This window comes from Giraffa tippelskirchi, chromosome 6, assembly GCF_054371585.1.
Source record: "Giraffa tippelskirchi isolate mGirTip1 chromosome 6, T2T-mGirTip1v1.2.pri, whole genome shotgun sequence".
In the NCBI taxonomy this organism is placed as follows: domain Eukaryota; kingdom Metazoa; phylum Chordata; class Mammalia; order Artiodactyla; family Giraffidae; genus Giraffa; species Giraffa tippelskirchi.
The window spans coordinates 174,903,890-174,920,565 of record NC_137280.1 but is presented as its reverse complement, the minus strand read 5'-3'; the positions used below and the strand labels follow the sequence as shown (position 1 = coordinate 174,920,565).

At 37.9% G+C, this 16,676-nt stretch overlaps 1 long non-coding RNA gene across 1 annotated transcript in view; it reads right to left on the bottom strand.

Annotated features, from left to right (window-relative positions):
* Window positions 1-16,676, bottom strand: part of LOC145511729 (uncharacterized) — a 187,238-nt gene that overhangs the window by 169,137 nt on the left and 1,425 nt on the right. The window contains exon 2 of the long non-coding RNA XR_014058111.1: window positions 8,243-8,416. This is a non-coding gene — a long non-coding RNA (uncharacterized LOC145511729). The remainder of the gene's footprint in view (window positions 1-8,242; window positions 8,417-16,676) is intronic.

Below are 16,676 nucleotides of genomic sequence, written 5' to 3'. Positions count from 1 at the left end.
CGAGAACTCAAAACCTATGAGATGCAGCAAAAGCAATTCTAAGCAGGAAGTTTATGGCAATACATCCTACCTCAAAAAACAAGAAAAACACCAAATAGACAACCTAACTTTACACCTAAAGCAACTGGAAAAAGAACAACAACAAAAGTAACAAAAACCCCATAATTAGAAGAAGGAAAATAATCATAAAGATCAGAGCAGAAATAATTGAAAAAGAAATGAAAGAAATAGTAAAGATTAATAAAACTAAAAGCTAGTTCTTTGAGAAGATAAAGTTGACAAACCTTTAGCCAGACTCATCAAGGAAAAAAGAGAGAAGAATCAAATCAAGAAAATTAGAAATGAAAAAGAAGAGGTTACAACAGACAATGCAGAAATACAAAGGATTGTAAGAGACTATTATGAACAACTATATGTCAATAAAATGGATAACCTGGAAGAAATGGACAGATTCTTAGAAAAGTTCAATCTTGCAAGACTGAACTAGGAAGAAATAGAAATTATTAACTCCCCAATTACAAGCACTGAAATTGAAAGTGTGATAAAAAATCTCCCAAAAAACAAAAGCCCAGGACCAGATGGCTGCATAGGTGAATTCTACCAAGCATTTAGAGAAGAGCTAATGCCTATCCTTCTAAAAGTCTTTGAAAAAATTGCAGAGGAAGGAACATTCCAAACTCAATTCTATGAGGCCACCATGACCCTGATACCAAAACCAGACAAAGACAACACAAAAAAGAAAACTATAGACCAGTATCACTGATGAACATAGATGCAAAAATTCTCAACAAAATTCTAGCAAACAGAATTCAGCAACACATCAAAAAGCTCATACACCATGATCAAGTTGCATTTATTCCAGGATCAATCTTGCATTTATGCAAGGATTCTTCAATATATACAAATCAATCAATGTGTTACACCATATTAACAAACTGAAAGATAAAACCTGTGTGATAATCTTAATAGATGCAGAAAAAGCCTTTGACAAAATTCAGCACCCATTTATGATTAAAACTCTTCAAAAAATGGGCATAGAAGGAACCTACCTCAACATAGTAAAGGCCATATATGATAGGCCTACAGCAAACATTATTCTCAATGGTGAAAAAATGATAACATTCCCCCTAAGATAAGGAACAAGATAAGTGTGTCCACTCTTACCACTACTATTCAACATAATTTTGAAAGTCCTAGCTACAGCAATCAGAGAAGAAAATGAAATAAAAGGAATCCAGATCAGAAAAGAAGTAAAACTCTCACTGTTTGCAGATGACATGATACTATACATAGAAAAGCCTAAAGATATTATCAGAAAATTACTAGAGCTAATCAGTGAATTTAGCAAAGTCACAGGATACAAAATCAATACACAGCAATCACTTGCATTCCTATATACTAACAATGAAAATCAGAAAGAGAAATTAAAGAATCAATCCCATTCACCATTGCAACAAAAAGAAAATATCCAGAATAAACTTACCTAAGGAGACAAAAGAACTGTACACAGAAAATTATAAGACACTGATGAAAGAAATCAAAGATGATATAAACAGAGGAGAGATATTCCATGTTCCTGGGTGGGAAGAATCAATACTGGGAAAATGACTACACTACCAAATTTAATCTACAGATTCAACATGATCCCTATCAAATTACCAATGGCATTTTTCACAGAGCCAGAACAAAAAATTTCACAATTCATATAGAGAGACAGAAGACCCCGAAGGCCAAAGCAGTCTTGAGAAAGAATGGAGCTGGAGGAATCCACCTTCCTGACTTCAGGTTACACTACAAAGCTACAGTCATCAAAGCAACATGGTACTTGCACAAAAACAGAAATATAGACAAATGGAACAAGATAGAAAGCCTATAAATAAACCCAAACATCTATGGGTACCATATTTTTGACAAAGGAGGCAAGAATATACAATGGGGCAAAGACAGCCTCTTCAATAAATGGTGCTGGGAAAACTGGTCAGCTATATGTAAAAGAATGAAATTAGAGCACTTCCCAACACCATATAGAAATATAAACTCAAAATGGATTAAAGACCTAAATGTTAGACCAGAAACTATCAAACTCTTAAAAGGAAAGCATAGGCAGAACCCTCAATGACATAAATCAAAGCAAGATCTTCTATGATCTACCTCCTATAGTAATGGAAATAAAAATAAAAGTAAGCAAGAGGATCCTGATTAAACTTAAAAGCTTTTGCACAGCAAAGGAAACTATAAGCAAGGTGAAAAGACAACCCTCAGAATGGGGGAAAATAATAGCCAATGAAACAACTGACAAAGGATTCATTTTCAAAATATACAAGCAGTTCATATAACTCAATATCAGAAAAACAAACAACCCAGTCAAAAAGTGGGAAAAAGACCTAAACAGACATTTCTCCAGGAAGACATGAGCACATTTGGATCTTTTTCAGCTGAGAGGTTTGTAAGGTGTGCCTCTCCTGCCTCAGTTTACTCATCTGCGAACCTGGGGAGGGGTGAGGTCAGAAATCTGGCCTTTCAAGTCCGCAGATTCTAAAGTGCCTCCCGCCTCCTTGGTGCCTGCTCTAGTTCATTTACTCCTGCAGAATATGTCGGGAAACACACACACACACACACACACACACACGAAAAGATGCTCAGTATCGCTCATTATTAGAGAAATGCAAATAAAAATTACAATGAGATGTTACCTCACACCAGTCAGAATGGCCGTCGTCAGTCTACAAACAGTAAATGCTGGAGAGGGTGTGGAGAAAAGGGAACCCTCTTGCACTGCTGGTCGGAATGTAACTTGATAAAGCCACTATGGAAGACAGTATGGAGATTCCTTAAAAAAACTAGGAATAAAACCACCATATGACCCAGCAATCCCACTCCTAGGCACATACCCTGAGGAAACCAAAACTGAAAGAGACACATGTACCCTACTGTTCATTGCAGCACTATTTACAATAGCTAGAACATGGAAGCAACCTAGACGTCCATCGACAGATGAATGGATAAAGAAGGTGCGGTCCATAAACACAATGGAATACCCGTCAGCCATAAAAAGGAACGCCCTTGAATCAGTTCTAATGAGGTGGATGAACCTAGAGCCTATTATAGAGTGAGGTAAGTCAGAAAAAGAAAGATAAATATAGTATAGTAACACATATATACGGAATCTAGAAAGACGGTACCAAAGAATTTATTTGCAGGGCAGCAATGGAGAAATAGACATTGATAACAGACTTATGGACATGAGGAGAAGGGAGGAGAGGGTGAAATGTATGGAGAGAGTAGCATGGAAACTTACTTCACCATATGTAAAATAGACAGCCAAGGGGAATTTGCTGTATGTCTCAGGGAACTCAAACAGGGGCTCTGTATCAACCTAGGGGGTGGGATGGGGAGGGAGATGGGAGGGAGGTCAAGAGGGGAGGGATAGATGTATACCTATGGCGGGTTCATGTTGAGGTTTGACAGAAAACAGCAAAATTCCGTAAAGCAATTATCCTTCAATTTAAAATATATATACATAATATGATGTTAGTATTTGTAATTGGGCTTTTCAGAATTTGTAATTCAATAAAATGTATGGTCCCTAGTTCTCCAGAATCTATAATACATATCTTGTAAAAGCACTAATATAAAAATGTTTGGAGACTACTCCTTTAGGCAATACTAAAATCAAATAATGCTGACAAAGGACTGAGAGAGTGTACCAAAAATGTGTATTATAGCCACTGTACTATATGTCAATGCTATGTGAAGCAGGTACTTAATCAATAGAATTGAATAGTTTTCCAAGGCTTAACTTACTTTTTTTTATTATCTACTTGACAGATGAGTTGGACAACTGTACTCTTTTCATATTCTCAATATTTGTGCTTCAGAAAAGTAGTTCAGTCCTCTGATAATGTAGACAAGCTTACCTTTGAGAGGGAACAGGTGAGGGGGAGAGAAAATGTGTATGTGTTTGGGAAAAACATATTCACCAGATTAGAAAACATTTTTTCTGGAACTTTTTTTGTTGTTATATTTATTATGTGAGATTTTCACATTTAAACATTAAATGTGTTATGTTTAAACACACTTAAACATAACAGACATTTTAAAATTTATGTAAATATTGTGAAAATTAAAGATATGTCTATATCATCTAATTACATATAAACAATATATCCAAGTTTATTTTCTATTGAAGTTGCTCTGATGATAAGCAAAATCTGTTTGTTCTTGTCATCGAATTTCAGTTTAAAAGATTACTATTGTTTTACTTTAAGTGCTCTGGTTCAGTAATTCACTTTGATATATTTTTATTATCTAGGAATTATTCCCAATGCAGTTATTGGCACAATGTATTGGCTTTTCCCCTATGCAGAAGACTGTTTAATTAATACTGTAACATCGAGAGTGCAAAAATAATCACGACATATTAAAATGTGTCAGATACTTTAACTGACTACTACATTTAATCCTTATAAGAACTCTATAAGGTATTTTAATTATTAATCTTTATATATGAAGAAACTGAAATTCAGAAGGTTAAGTAACATTCTCACATTGCTTGTAATGAGAAAATCAGATGTGAACCCCATTTGTCATGACTCTAAAGTCTATCAGAGAGAAATCCTTTCTTATTGGCAATCATGCAGAGCTTGGCATTAACCATTTGTTCTATGTATACGTACTACTGGTGATAGGCTTCCCTTGTGGCTCAGCCGGTGAAGAATCCGCCTGCAATGCGGGAGACCTGGGTTCGATCCTTGGCTTGGGAAGATCCCCTGGAGGAGGGCATGGCAACCCACTCCAGTATTCTTGCCTGGAGAATCCCCATGGACATAGGAGCCTGGAGGGCTACAGTCCATGGGGTCACAAAGAGGCAGACACGACTGAGAGGCTAACACACACACTACTGGTGATAAGGTTGAGGATATAAGCTCATTGTTTGTGGAATAAGCAGTTTGAATCACACATTCAAGGTGATGATTTAGTGTATCATCTATTGTCTATTTTGTGGTTTTAACCAGTCCAATGCTCCAAGTAAAATTAATTCAAGTAGCATTCACTGCTGCTGCTATTACTACTATTTTTTCTCTTCCCCCTCCCCCTACCTCACATTCCTCCTTTTTATTGTTATTATTATTACTATTGTCATTGATTGATTGCAGCAACACGTATAGCTTTCTTTCTTTTTGGAAAACTCTGCTTTCCCACCTTCAAATGTGATTTTCTAGTGCTGCAGATAAAATTCGGGAAAGCTGAAGTTCAAACTTTTCAAAATAAAGTATTTTTCAAAGCTAGATTTTAAGGACTCAGTCCGATAGCAAAAGCAACTCACGAATAAACTAATTTATTTAACTTCTTCGACACCCACTATAAGTAGTACAATAACTGCTTTGGGTTCATGGATAAGTTACACTTATCCTTCAAAGATAGATATGTACATAATTAATAACAAAAACATGTCAAAATGCTGTAGCAATTGAGGCAACCACCAGACGCCGTGAAGTACTGAGAAATGAGTCGTGAAGAATTCTAGGGGAAATGAGAGGAAAGCAGGTGAAGCAGACCAGACAAGGAGGGAAGTTACTGACTACCCTATTTTTTTTTAGTAATTTAGTTTTAATATTATATGATAGAATGATTATAGAATAAGCTTATTTCCTATTTTAGCCAATGAAGAGGGTTCTGGGAATATGGCTCCTTGAATATGTTTCACCGCTATTTATTGCTCAGTCAATCAGTATCTCCTGAGGCAGGGGGCTTCTGAGATTGTGGATGGCTGAGTATGAGTCAGACAAAGACTTAGCAGAAAGAAGCAGCCCATGACTTTCTCACTCATGATCAGGCAATAACCTGGAGGCCAGAAACAGAAAACCTCAAGACTTTCTCTATGGCAGATGCTGTGAAAAGCTTGGCCTTCAGGGTCTGGGACACACAAAGGTTAGTTTTAACAGACCCACGGGAGTTGGCCTGGTCTGGTTGATTGAAAAGAATATGAGAAACTGCTGGCAAGTCAGGCTGTTTTCAGGCTTTCCTGGTGGCTCATATAGTAAAGAATCTGCCTGCAATGCAAGACACCCAGGTTCGATCCCTGGGTCGGGATACCCTGGAGAAGGGAATGGCTACCCACTCCAGTATTCTTGCCTGGAGAATTCCATGGACAGAGGAGGCTGGTGGGCTACCGTCCACAGGGTTCCAAAGAGTCGGACACGACTGAGTGACTTCACTTTCACTTAAGGGTGTTTTTACCATATTCCTGAAGGAAAGAACACATAAGAAGACTGGATATCAGGAAAATTTCCATCTCACTGTCTTAAGGGAACAGCAACTTCCTGCTGCTACCATTCCTGCCCATGGTGGAAGAGAAGGTTTTGTCTTCCTTTTATTTTGGGACTGTTCAGTTCAGTTCAGTTCAGTTCAGTTGCTCAGTCATGTCCGACTCTTTGCGACCCCATGAACCGCAGCACGCCAGGCCTCCCTGTCCATCACCAACTCCGTGAGTCCACCCAAACCCATGTCCATCGAGTCAGTGATGTCATCCAACCATCTCATCCTCTGTCGTCCCCTTCTCCTCCTGCCCTCAATCCTTCCCAGCATTAGGGTCTTTTCCAATGAGTCAGCTTTTCACATTAGGTGGCCAAAGTATTGGAGCTTCAGCTTCAGCATCAGTCCTTCCAATGAACACCCAGGACTGATCTCCTTTAGGATGGACTGGTTGGATCTCCTTGCAGTCCAGGGACTCTCAAGAGTCTTCTCCAACACCACAGTTCAAAAGCATCAATTCTTCGGCACTCAGCTTTCTTTATAGTCCAACTCTCACATCCATACATGACTATTGGAAAAACCATAGCTTTGACTAGACGGACCTTTGTTGGCAAAGTAATGTCTCTGCTTTTTAATATGCTGTCTAGGTTGGTCCTAACTTTCCTTCCAAGGAGTAAGCATTGTTTAATTACATGGCTGCAGTCACCATTTGCAGTGATTTTGGTGCCCCTCAAAATTAAGTCTGTCACTGTTTCCATGGTTTCCCCATCTATTTGCCATGAAGTGATGGGACTTCATGAATTTGGGACTGTTAATGGCTTAGAATGCTGCAACAGACAGGCCTGACGCACAGTGAGCTGGAGAAGTCCACCCAGAAATCAAGAGAAAATAGGCAAAAGTGGTACCCAATGGAAAAGATTTATATAACAAAAAGCGAGACTATTTATGAATATACAGATACACTGAAAAAAGTAATTTCTGAAAATGAAAGCTTTCATTTTCAAACCAAAATGGAAATTAATAGATGAGCTGAAGTCAAGTTTATTCACTGCTGAGACCTTAATTAGTCCCCTAGAAGGTAAGTGGAAATAATAGTCTAAAGCACAGAGCAGAAATGTAAAGAGAATAAAATCATAAGGAAACTAGACAATACATTTAGAGGATATAAATTAAATATTTAATATATTAATACTAGGAATTTCAGAAGGAATCAAGTAATACATAGAAAGACAAAATATACAAGATATTTCTTGAGGCCAAGGAAGGACAGCAGATTGCATACTGACAGCACACTCTGGTTCCAAGACAGATCTAATGAAAAAAAAGCATATACTTAGGTATATTCTAATAAAATTCCCAAAATCCAATAATAAGGAAGAAAGAATTTCTAGGCTGCCTGAAATAAAGAACATGTTATTTGAAGGAAAAAAAGAAAAGCTAAACAAAACATAATTCTGATAGCACCACTAGAAAGCAGACAAACGTATAATGTCTATGAAATACTGAGAGATAAAAATCATAATTCTGAAATCTTATACCTAGCCAAAATAGCACTACCTTTTCAGAGTTAAAAGTAGATATCTGTATTTATGCAATAAAGTATTCTGTAGGTTTCATCTTGTTGGTATTTGAGAAAAGTGAAGAAACAGAGTACCTTGGTAGGAAAATTAATTCACATATTCTCATCTAACAATAGTAGAAAAATATGCCTCTTAACATAAGTACCAGGAAAGGAAATGTCATAAATATTGAAAGGTAGAGTTTCCTAGTTAACCAGGAGTGTAAGAGAATCAAGTTTAATTTAATCATGAGAAAAGAACAAATAACATAAACATTCTTATACTTTGGCCACCTGATACAAATAGCCACCTCACTGGAAAAGACCCTGATGTTGGGAAAGACTGAAGTGTCCTTTAATTGCACGCATAAGTGAGTGAAGTCGCTCAGTCGTGTCCGACTCTTTGCGACCCCATGGACTGTAACCTACCAGGCTCCTCTGTCCACGGGATCTTCCAGGCAGGTGTACTGGAGTGGGCTGCCATTTCCTTCTCCAGTGGATCTTCCCGACCTAGAGATCGAACCCGGGTCTCCCGCAGGCAGATGCTTTATCGTCTGAGCCACCAGGGAAGTCTAATTACATGCATTACATGCATGGTGCAGCCTTAAAAAAAAAAGTCATGCAAATACATATATTTTGAATTAAATATTGGTAAAGAGAATCCAACACAGAAACACAATAATTCACTTAAATGAGTCATAATTTATTCCAGGAATACAAGGGTGATTAAGTATCAAGAATCTAATGGCATAATCCACTACACAAAGGAATTAAACAACATAATCAGAGAAGAGGAAAATAATTTGCTTAAATTTGGCAGTCTTAAAATCATTAGGTTAAATAGTAACAAAAGAAACTTACTTAAAGATAATAAAGATCATAAAACCTGGATCAAGATGGCAGCGTAGGAGGATGTAGAACTCACCTCCTCCCACAAACACATTAAAAATACATCTATATGTGTAACAATTCTCATGAAAGTAACTGGAAACGGGCAGAAGAACTCCTATGTAATCAAAGCTCTGAGAAAGAACTTCATGTAACTGGGTAGGACGAATAAGATCACAGGCATCAAGGCATGATCTGTGCCCCTGGGAGGGACCCGGTCTCCTCAATGGGAGGAGAAGGTCTGCATGGGCGACTCTCACCCTCGGGTGTGAGCAAGCTGAGCCACAACTGAGCACCTCAGTCCTGGGGTCCTGCATGGAGGAGGCGGGCCCCCTCATCTGCTGGGAAATGCTCTGAGACAGATAAAAGCCTGGAGAAACCTAGACTCTACTCCCAAGGAGGGGACTCATGCTGATTTGCTGGCAGTCAGGGTGGAGAGAGCCTTGCACTGGCAATACCACCTCCCTGCACTCCCCAGTCTGAAGGGGTGAACACCCCAGCCCCGCTAACTCCACACCATAACCTACAGCAAGATCTGGGCAGAGACTTGATCCAGCTGTGCAGACACCAGGGTGCCCAGGGAGTGACAGAGGTAAAGCTGCAGAAACCATTGTTAGAACCTGCAAGGGGGGGTGGGTGTTGCCGTGAAGGAAATTGTCAGTATGCACAAGGAGTGATGCTCCAAAAGTGTACAGCAGCTAAGTGCTCAATCCCAGGCAAGTGGGGCCTGGAACAGGACTCATTCTAGCTGCACAGAGACAGCCCAAAGGACCCCGGGTGTAGTCTGGATGGGGGGTGACCACCATTGTCAGTGCACTTGGGAGTGTGCAATGGTTGATGTTTTAGCAATGAATCCTAGCTCTACCCTCTCCACATCATAGCCTAGCATTAGATCTAGGAGAAACAGGTCCTAGGAGAAGTCTGCCAAAGAGGCCACCCAGATCTCAGGTGGCAATTCAGCAGCCTCAATTCTTGCAGCCACAGTACTTTGACTCCCAGCCACAGCCTCCTCCACAGCATGGCCTCACACTAGATCTGGGATGAATACAACAGAGAAAGGAGTGCATTCTTGTGCTGCTGCTGAGCAGAAGAGGCAGATGCCTACACAGGTGGCACACGGGTCCTCTGTGATTGTGTGGGCCTAGCTTACTTCAGCAATCACCTCTTTTTGGGCAGGGCACATACTCAAAGGCAGAGGAGCCCGACTAAATCCAACTCTCAGGGCTCGTATGCCAAAAACTGAGAAGTAGAGCCCATCCTTGACAAGGCAGAGACAGAGTGGAGGAAGCCCCGCCTCATGTCCAGCACAGACTTTAGATACTACACCAACCACATCCCCTGTCAAGGGGATACTGGCCAGCACACCCTGAAGGTAGCCATGGCCATCACTGACACCAAAACCAGCCCTCACACCATAAAACACGGGGCACACATTGTCTGCACAGGGATGCATGCATGCATGCTGTCACGTTCAATTCTTTGCGACCCCATGAACTGCAGCCCGCTAGGCTCCTCTATCCATGGGATTAGCCAGGCGACTATTCTGGGGTGGGTTGCCATTTGCTCCTTCAGGGAATCTTCCCAAGCCAGGTGTTGAACCCACGTCTCCTCCATCTCTGACATTGGCAGGGGATACTTTACCACTGCACCACCTGGGAAGTCCCTTACACAGGGATACTCCTACATAAAAACATGACTTTCAAGACCACAGTAGATAATGATTTTCTAAATTTATAGAGGCCTAGAAAGTTAAGTAAAATGGGAATGGAGAGGAACTATTCACAGCTAAAAGAACAAGAGTGAAGTCGCTCAGTCATGTCCGCCTCTTTGTGACCCCATGGACTGTAGGAGCCTACCATGCTCCTTCTGTCCATGGGATTCCTATGAACAAGAGAAATTCCCTAAAAGAACAAATAATGAAACAGAAATCACTAGTCTACTAGACCTCCAAATTCAAAACTATGGTAAAAAAAATGTTAACTGAATTAAGAAAAATTATCAATAGAAATGCAGAACACTATAACAAGGAACCAGAAACCAAAGATAATCAATCAAAAGTAGACAATTAAATTGCTGAGATAAAAATCTATCTAGAAGCGATAAATTGCAGACTACCACAGAAGAGGAGGGCTTCCCTGGTGACTCAGCTGGTGAAGAATCCGCCTGCAATGTGGGAGGCCTGGGCTCGATCCCTGGGTTGGGAAGATCCCCTGAAGAAGGGAACAGCTACTGACTCTAGTATTCTGGCCTGGGGAATTCCATGGAATGTAGAGTCCTTGGGATTGCAAAGAGTTGGACACGACTGAGTGATTTTCACTTTCACTTTTCACGGAAGAAGAAATAAATGATCTGGAAGATAGAATAATGGAAATCACCCCATCAGAACAGCAGACAAAAAGACAGATGAAAATATAAAGAAAGAAAGCAACATATGAGGTCTATAGGATAATATTGTATGCCAACCTATGTATATTAGAAATTCCAGAAGGAGAAAAGAAAGATAAATGGATCAAAAATGTATTTGAATAAATTATAACTGAAAACTTCCTAAACCTAAAGAAGGAAACATATCTCTAGGTACAGGAATCACAGAGAGTCCCAAACAAGATGAACCCAAGAAGACCTACTTCAACACATACCATAATTAAAATGGCAAAAGTTAAAAATATATAATTTTAAAGGCAGCAAAAGAAGAATAGTCAGTTAGTTACAAGGGAGCCCCAATAAGACCATCATCTGACTTTTCCGCAGAAACTTTTCAAACCAGAATGGAATATCATTATATATTCAAAGTCCTGACAGGGAAAAAGTGTAACCTAGGACACTCTACCCAGTAAGACTATCATTAAAATATATGGAGAGAGAAAGAATTTCTCAGATAAGCAAAACTTAAAAGAATTCAGCAGTATTAAACTTACCCTAAAAGAAATAATGAAGGGCCTTCTTTAAATATAAAAGAAGAATACATAGGAAAGGGAAAAATCACAATAGGAAAGGGAAATATATAAAAGAATTGAACATCACTTAAATAAGCCAGTAAGTATATTAAAAAAACAAAAAATTATAAAAGAAATTCTAACTACAATTAATAGTTAAAAGATGAGCATGAAGATGTAAAACAGGACAAAGTCATAAAATGTGGCAGAAGAACATATAAAATTGTGTATCTTTTATAATGTGTTTCAACTTGAATGACTATCAGTTTAAAGCAAGTAGATAAAGTTATGAGTCAAAGTACTGAAATCCATGGTGACCAAAAATCAAAAATACACAACAGATTCTAAAAGACTAAAAAGAAAGCAATTCTAGCATACTAGACAGGAAATCATCAAACTACACAGGAAAAACAAAAAGAATAAGAAATGAAGAACTACAAAAACAGCTGGAAAACACGGGTTAAAGAGGCAAAAATTACATACCTATCAATAATTACATTAAACATCAATGGGCTAAAAGCTGTGATCAAAAGAGTCGGAGTGGACTGACACAAAAAGAGCCTGTAATATGCTGCCTATAAGAGATTCACATTCATGTCTGGGCAAAATTCACACTTAAGCGGAAAGTGAGGGATGGAAAGAGACACTTTGTGGAAGTAGAAACTATACAGAAGCAGGGGTCACACTGCTTATATCAGATAAAACAGACTTTAAAACAAAAGCCACAAGGAAAGACATGATATAATGATGAAGGGATGGATACAAGATGAGGATATCACACTCCATAACATACACATCCAGTGGAGGAGCACTGAGATATATGAAACAAATACTAAAAGACATAAAGGGAGAAATGAACACGCAAACTATAACAAGAGGAGACTTTAACATCCCACTGACATCAATGGGTGGATCCAGCAATGGAAGTTCTAAATGACACAGTAAACCCGTTAGACTTAGTTGATAGGTATAGGACATCACATCCAATAAAACCTGAATACAAATTATTTTCAAACACACAAGGAATATTTTCTAGGACAGATCAAACACTAGGTCATGAAATGCACCTCAACCAATTTAAGATGACATAAATTATTTTAAGCATCTTTTTGTTTCTTTGTTTGTTTTTACCACTATGGTATGAAACTAGAAATCAACCACCAGAAAAAAAAAAAATGGGGAAAGAACAAACATATGGAGAGTAAGCAGCATGATACTGAAACACCAATGGGACAAAATAAAATCAAAGAAGAAATCAGAAAATATTTCAAGACAAATGAAAATTAAAACAAAATCATACAAAATGTGTGGGGTGCAGTAAAACAGTTCGAAGAGGAAAATTCATAGTGATACAGGTATCCCTCAAAAAGCAAGAAAAACTTCAATTAAACAACCAAACATACCACATACAAAAGTACTAAAAGAACAAGCAAAACTCAGTCAGCAGAAGGAAGGAGATATTAAAGATCAGAGAAAAAGTAAAACAGAGATTAAAAGAAACTACGGGAAAGATCAATAAAACCAAGAGCTGATTTTTTGAAAAGATAAATGAAATCCACTAAGCTCTAGCCAGAATAACCAAGGAGAAAAGAAAGAGGACCCAGACAAAATCAAAAGGGAAAGAGGAGAAATAACTGACACCACATAAATATAAAAAACCATAAGAGAAAACTAGAACAGTTATATACCAACAAATTGGACAACTAAGAAGAAATGGGCAAGTTTCTAGACATACAGCCTGTAAAAACTGATCTAAGAAATAGTTTGAAGAAACTTATCACCAGGAGTGAAATAGAATCTGTAACGAAAAACCTCCCTGCGAAAAAAAGTGCATTACTGGATGACTTCACTGGAGAGTTAATACCAAACATACAAAGAAACACTTACATCTAGCCTTCTAAGACTATTCCAAGATAATGAAGAGGAGCAAACACTCCTAAATTCTCTCTATGAAGACAACATTACCCTGACCCCAAAGCAAAGACATTAAAAAAAAAAAAAAGAAAATTACAGGCCAATATCTATGATGAATATAGATGCAAAATTCCTCAACAAAATATTAGCAAACCAAGTCCAACAAGACATAAAAAGGATCATATGCCATGATCAAGCTGGATCCATTCCATGGTCTAAGGATGGCTCAACGCGTGCAAATTGATCACATGGTGAATCAGTATGTGACACACCATATTAGTAAAAAGAAAGACAAAAATTGAATGATCACCACAATTAGACACAGAGAAAATGTTTGACAAAATTCAATATCCATTCATGATTAAAAAAAAAAAAACCCTTTCAGTAAAGTCGATAAAGGGGTAACATATCTGAACATAATAAAAGCATTTACAACAAACCCACAGCCAACATAATAATCCATGATGAAATGCTGAAACAATTCCTGCTAAATTCAGGAATGAGACAATTCCCACTCTCAGCACTTCTTTTCAAAATAATGTTGGTAGTCCTAGCATAGCAATCAGATGAAAGAAGAAAAGGTATCTGAATGGGAAGGAAAGAGGTAAAATTATCACTATATGTAGATAGTATGTGATTGAGAGAGAATCTCATGCTATCTACAAATAGTAGATATCTAGATACACATATCTAGATGTCTAGATATATATAGAGAGAGAATCCTAAAATCGCCATACAAAACTATCAAATCTAATAAACGAATTCCATAAAGTATAATGTACAAGTTGAATAAACAGAAATCTGTTGCATTTTTTTTACACCAATATGAAATAGTCAAAAGAGAAAGTAAAACAGCAATCTTGTTTAAAATAGCACAAAAATAAAAACCTAGGAAGAAACTCAACCAAGAATTAGAAAGAGTTATATGCTAAAAACTATATAACATTGATAAAGAAAATTGAATGTGATTTAAAGAAATGAAAAGATATCCCATGTTCTCAGATTGGAGAATTAATCTGGTTAAAATGTCCATACTACTGAAAGCAATTCACAGATGTAATGTAATCCCTATCAAAATACCCATATCTTTCACAGAACTAGAACACATAGACTTAAATTTTATATGGAACCACAAAAGGCCTAGAATTGCCAAAGCAATCCTGAGGAAAAAGAAAAAGCTAGAGGCATAATCCATTCAGACTTCAAACATACTATAAACCTACAGTAATCAAAACAGCATGGCATTGACCCAAAATCAAGCAGGGAATCAATGGAACAGACAGAGAATCCAGAAACAAATCAAAGCACCTACCATCAATTAATTTACAATAAAGATAGCAAGACTATACAGTGGAGAAAAGAAAGTCTATTCAACAACTGGGGTTGGGAAAGCTGGATAGCTACATGTAAATCAATGAAGTCAGAACACATTCTCACACCATGTACAAAGCTTACAGTAGTTTAAGATCTAAATACAAAACACAACACCATAAAACCCCTACCAGAGAACATAGGAAAAACATTCTTTGACATAATCATAGCAATGTTTTCTTAGATCAGCTTCCGAAGGCAAAAGAGAAAAAATAAGAAAGCAAAATAAACAAATGGACCAATCAGACACGAAAGCTTTTGTATAGCAAAGGAAATCATCAACAAAACAAAAGACAAGTTACAGAATGGGAAAAAGATATTTGCAAAGAATATGACTGACAAGGGGCTAATATTCAAAATACACAAGCATCTGATACAACTTAATACTGAAAAAACAAATAATTCAATCAGAAGTTGGAAAGAAGACCTAAATAGATGTTTTCTCCAAGGAAAACACAGATTACTAAACAAGCACATGAAAAGATACCCAATGTCACTAATTATTAGAGAAATACAAGTTAAAATGTACAATGAGGTATCACCTCACACTGGTCAGTATGGTTCTCATCCAAAAATCTACAAAGTCATAATAGATACTAGAGTGAGCGTAGAGAAAAGGGAACACTTTACACTGCTGGTGGGAATGTAAACTGGTACAGCCACTGTGGAAAACTGTACGAAGTTTCTTCAAAAAATAAATAAATAAATAGAAGAGCTACCATATGATCTGTCAATCCCACTCCTGGGTATATATTCAGAAAAAATGAGAACAGCAGTTCGAAAAGACACATGTACCCCGAAGATCACAGCATCAGTATTTACAAAACCCAGGACATGGAAACAACCCAGGTGCTCGTCAGTAGACAAGTGGCTTCAGAAACGTGCTCTACGCCACATGCAGTGGATTATCACACCAGCACTCAGGCACGGTGAAAGCATGAAGTACTGTCATTTGCAGCAATACTGATGAACCTGGAGAATGTTATACTTCGTGAAGTCAGACAAAGACAAATCCTGTATGATGTCACTTACACACAGAATCTAAAAATAATACAAATGAGTCTATATACAAAACAGAGAGAGACTCACAGACAGAAAGCAAACTTATGGTTACCAAAGGGGAACGGAGTGGGGAAGGGAAAAATTAAGAGTCTGGGATTAACAGCTACTAATTACACAAACAGTCAAGCAACAAGGAGTTACTGGGCAGCACAGGGAACTATATGCAGGGTCTTACACTAACATACAATGCAATATAATCCAAAAAAAAGAGAATACAAAACACTAAATCACTTTGCTGTACACCTGAAACTAAAACAGTATTTTAAATCAATAAGAAAAGATCAGGAACAAGACCAGGATGTCCATTCTGGCCACTATATGATACAGCTTATATGTGGAATTTAAGAAATGGAACAAACTAGTGAACACAAGAAAAGAAGCAGACTCTCAGATACACAGAACAAACTGTAAAGCAGAAAGGAACTAAGATCCTCTTGATGAAAGTGAAAGAGGAGAATGAAAAAGTTGGCTTAAAACTCAACATTCAAACAACGAAGCTCATGGCATCTGGTCCCATCACTTCATGGCAAATAGATGGGGAACAACAGAAACAGTGATGGGCTTTATTTTCTTGGGCTCCAAAATGGTGACTGCAGCCATGAAATTAAAAGATGCTTGCTCCTTGGAAGAAAAGCTATGACCAACCTAGACATTAATAGCAGGAATGTGACAACCATATCTGCCATTTTTAT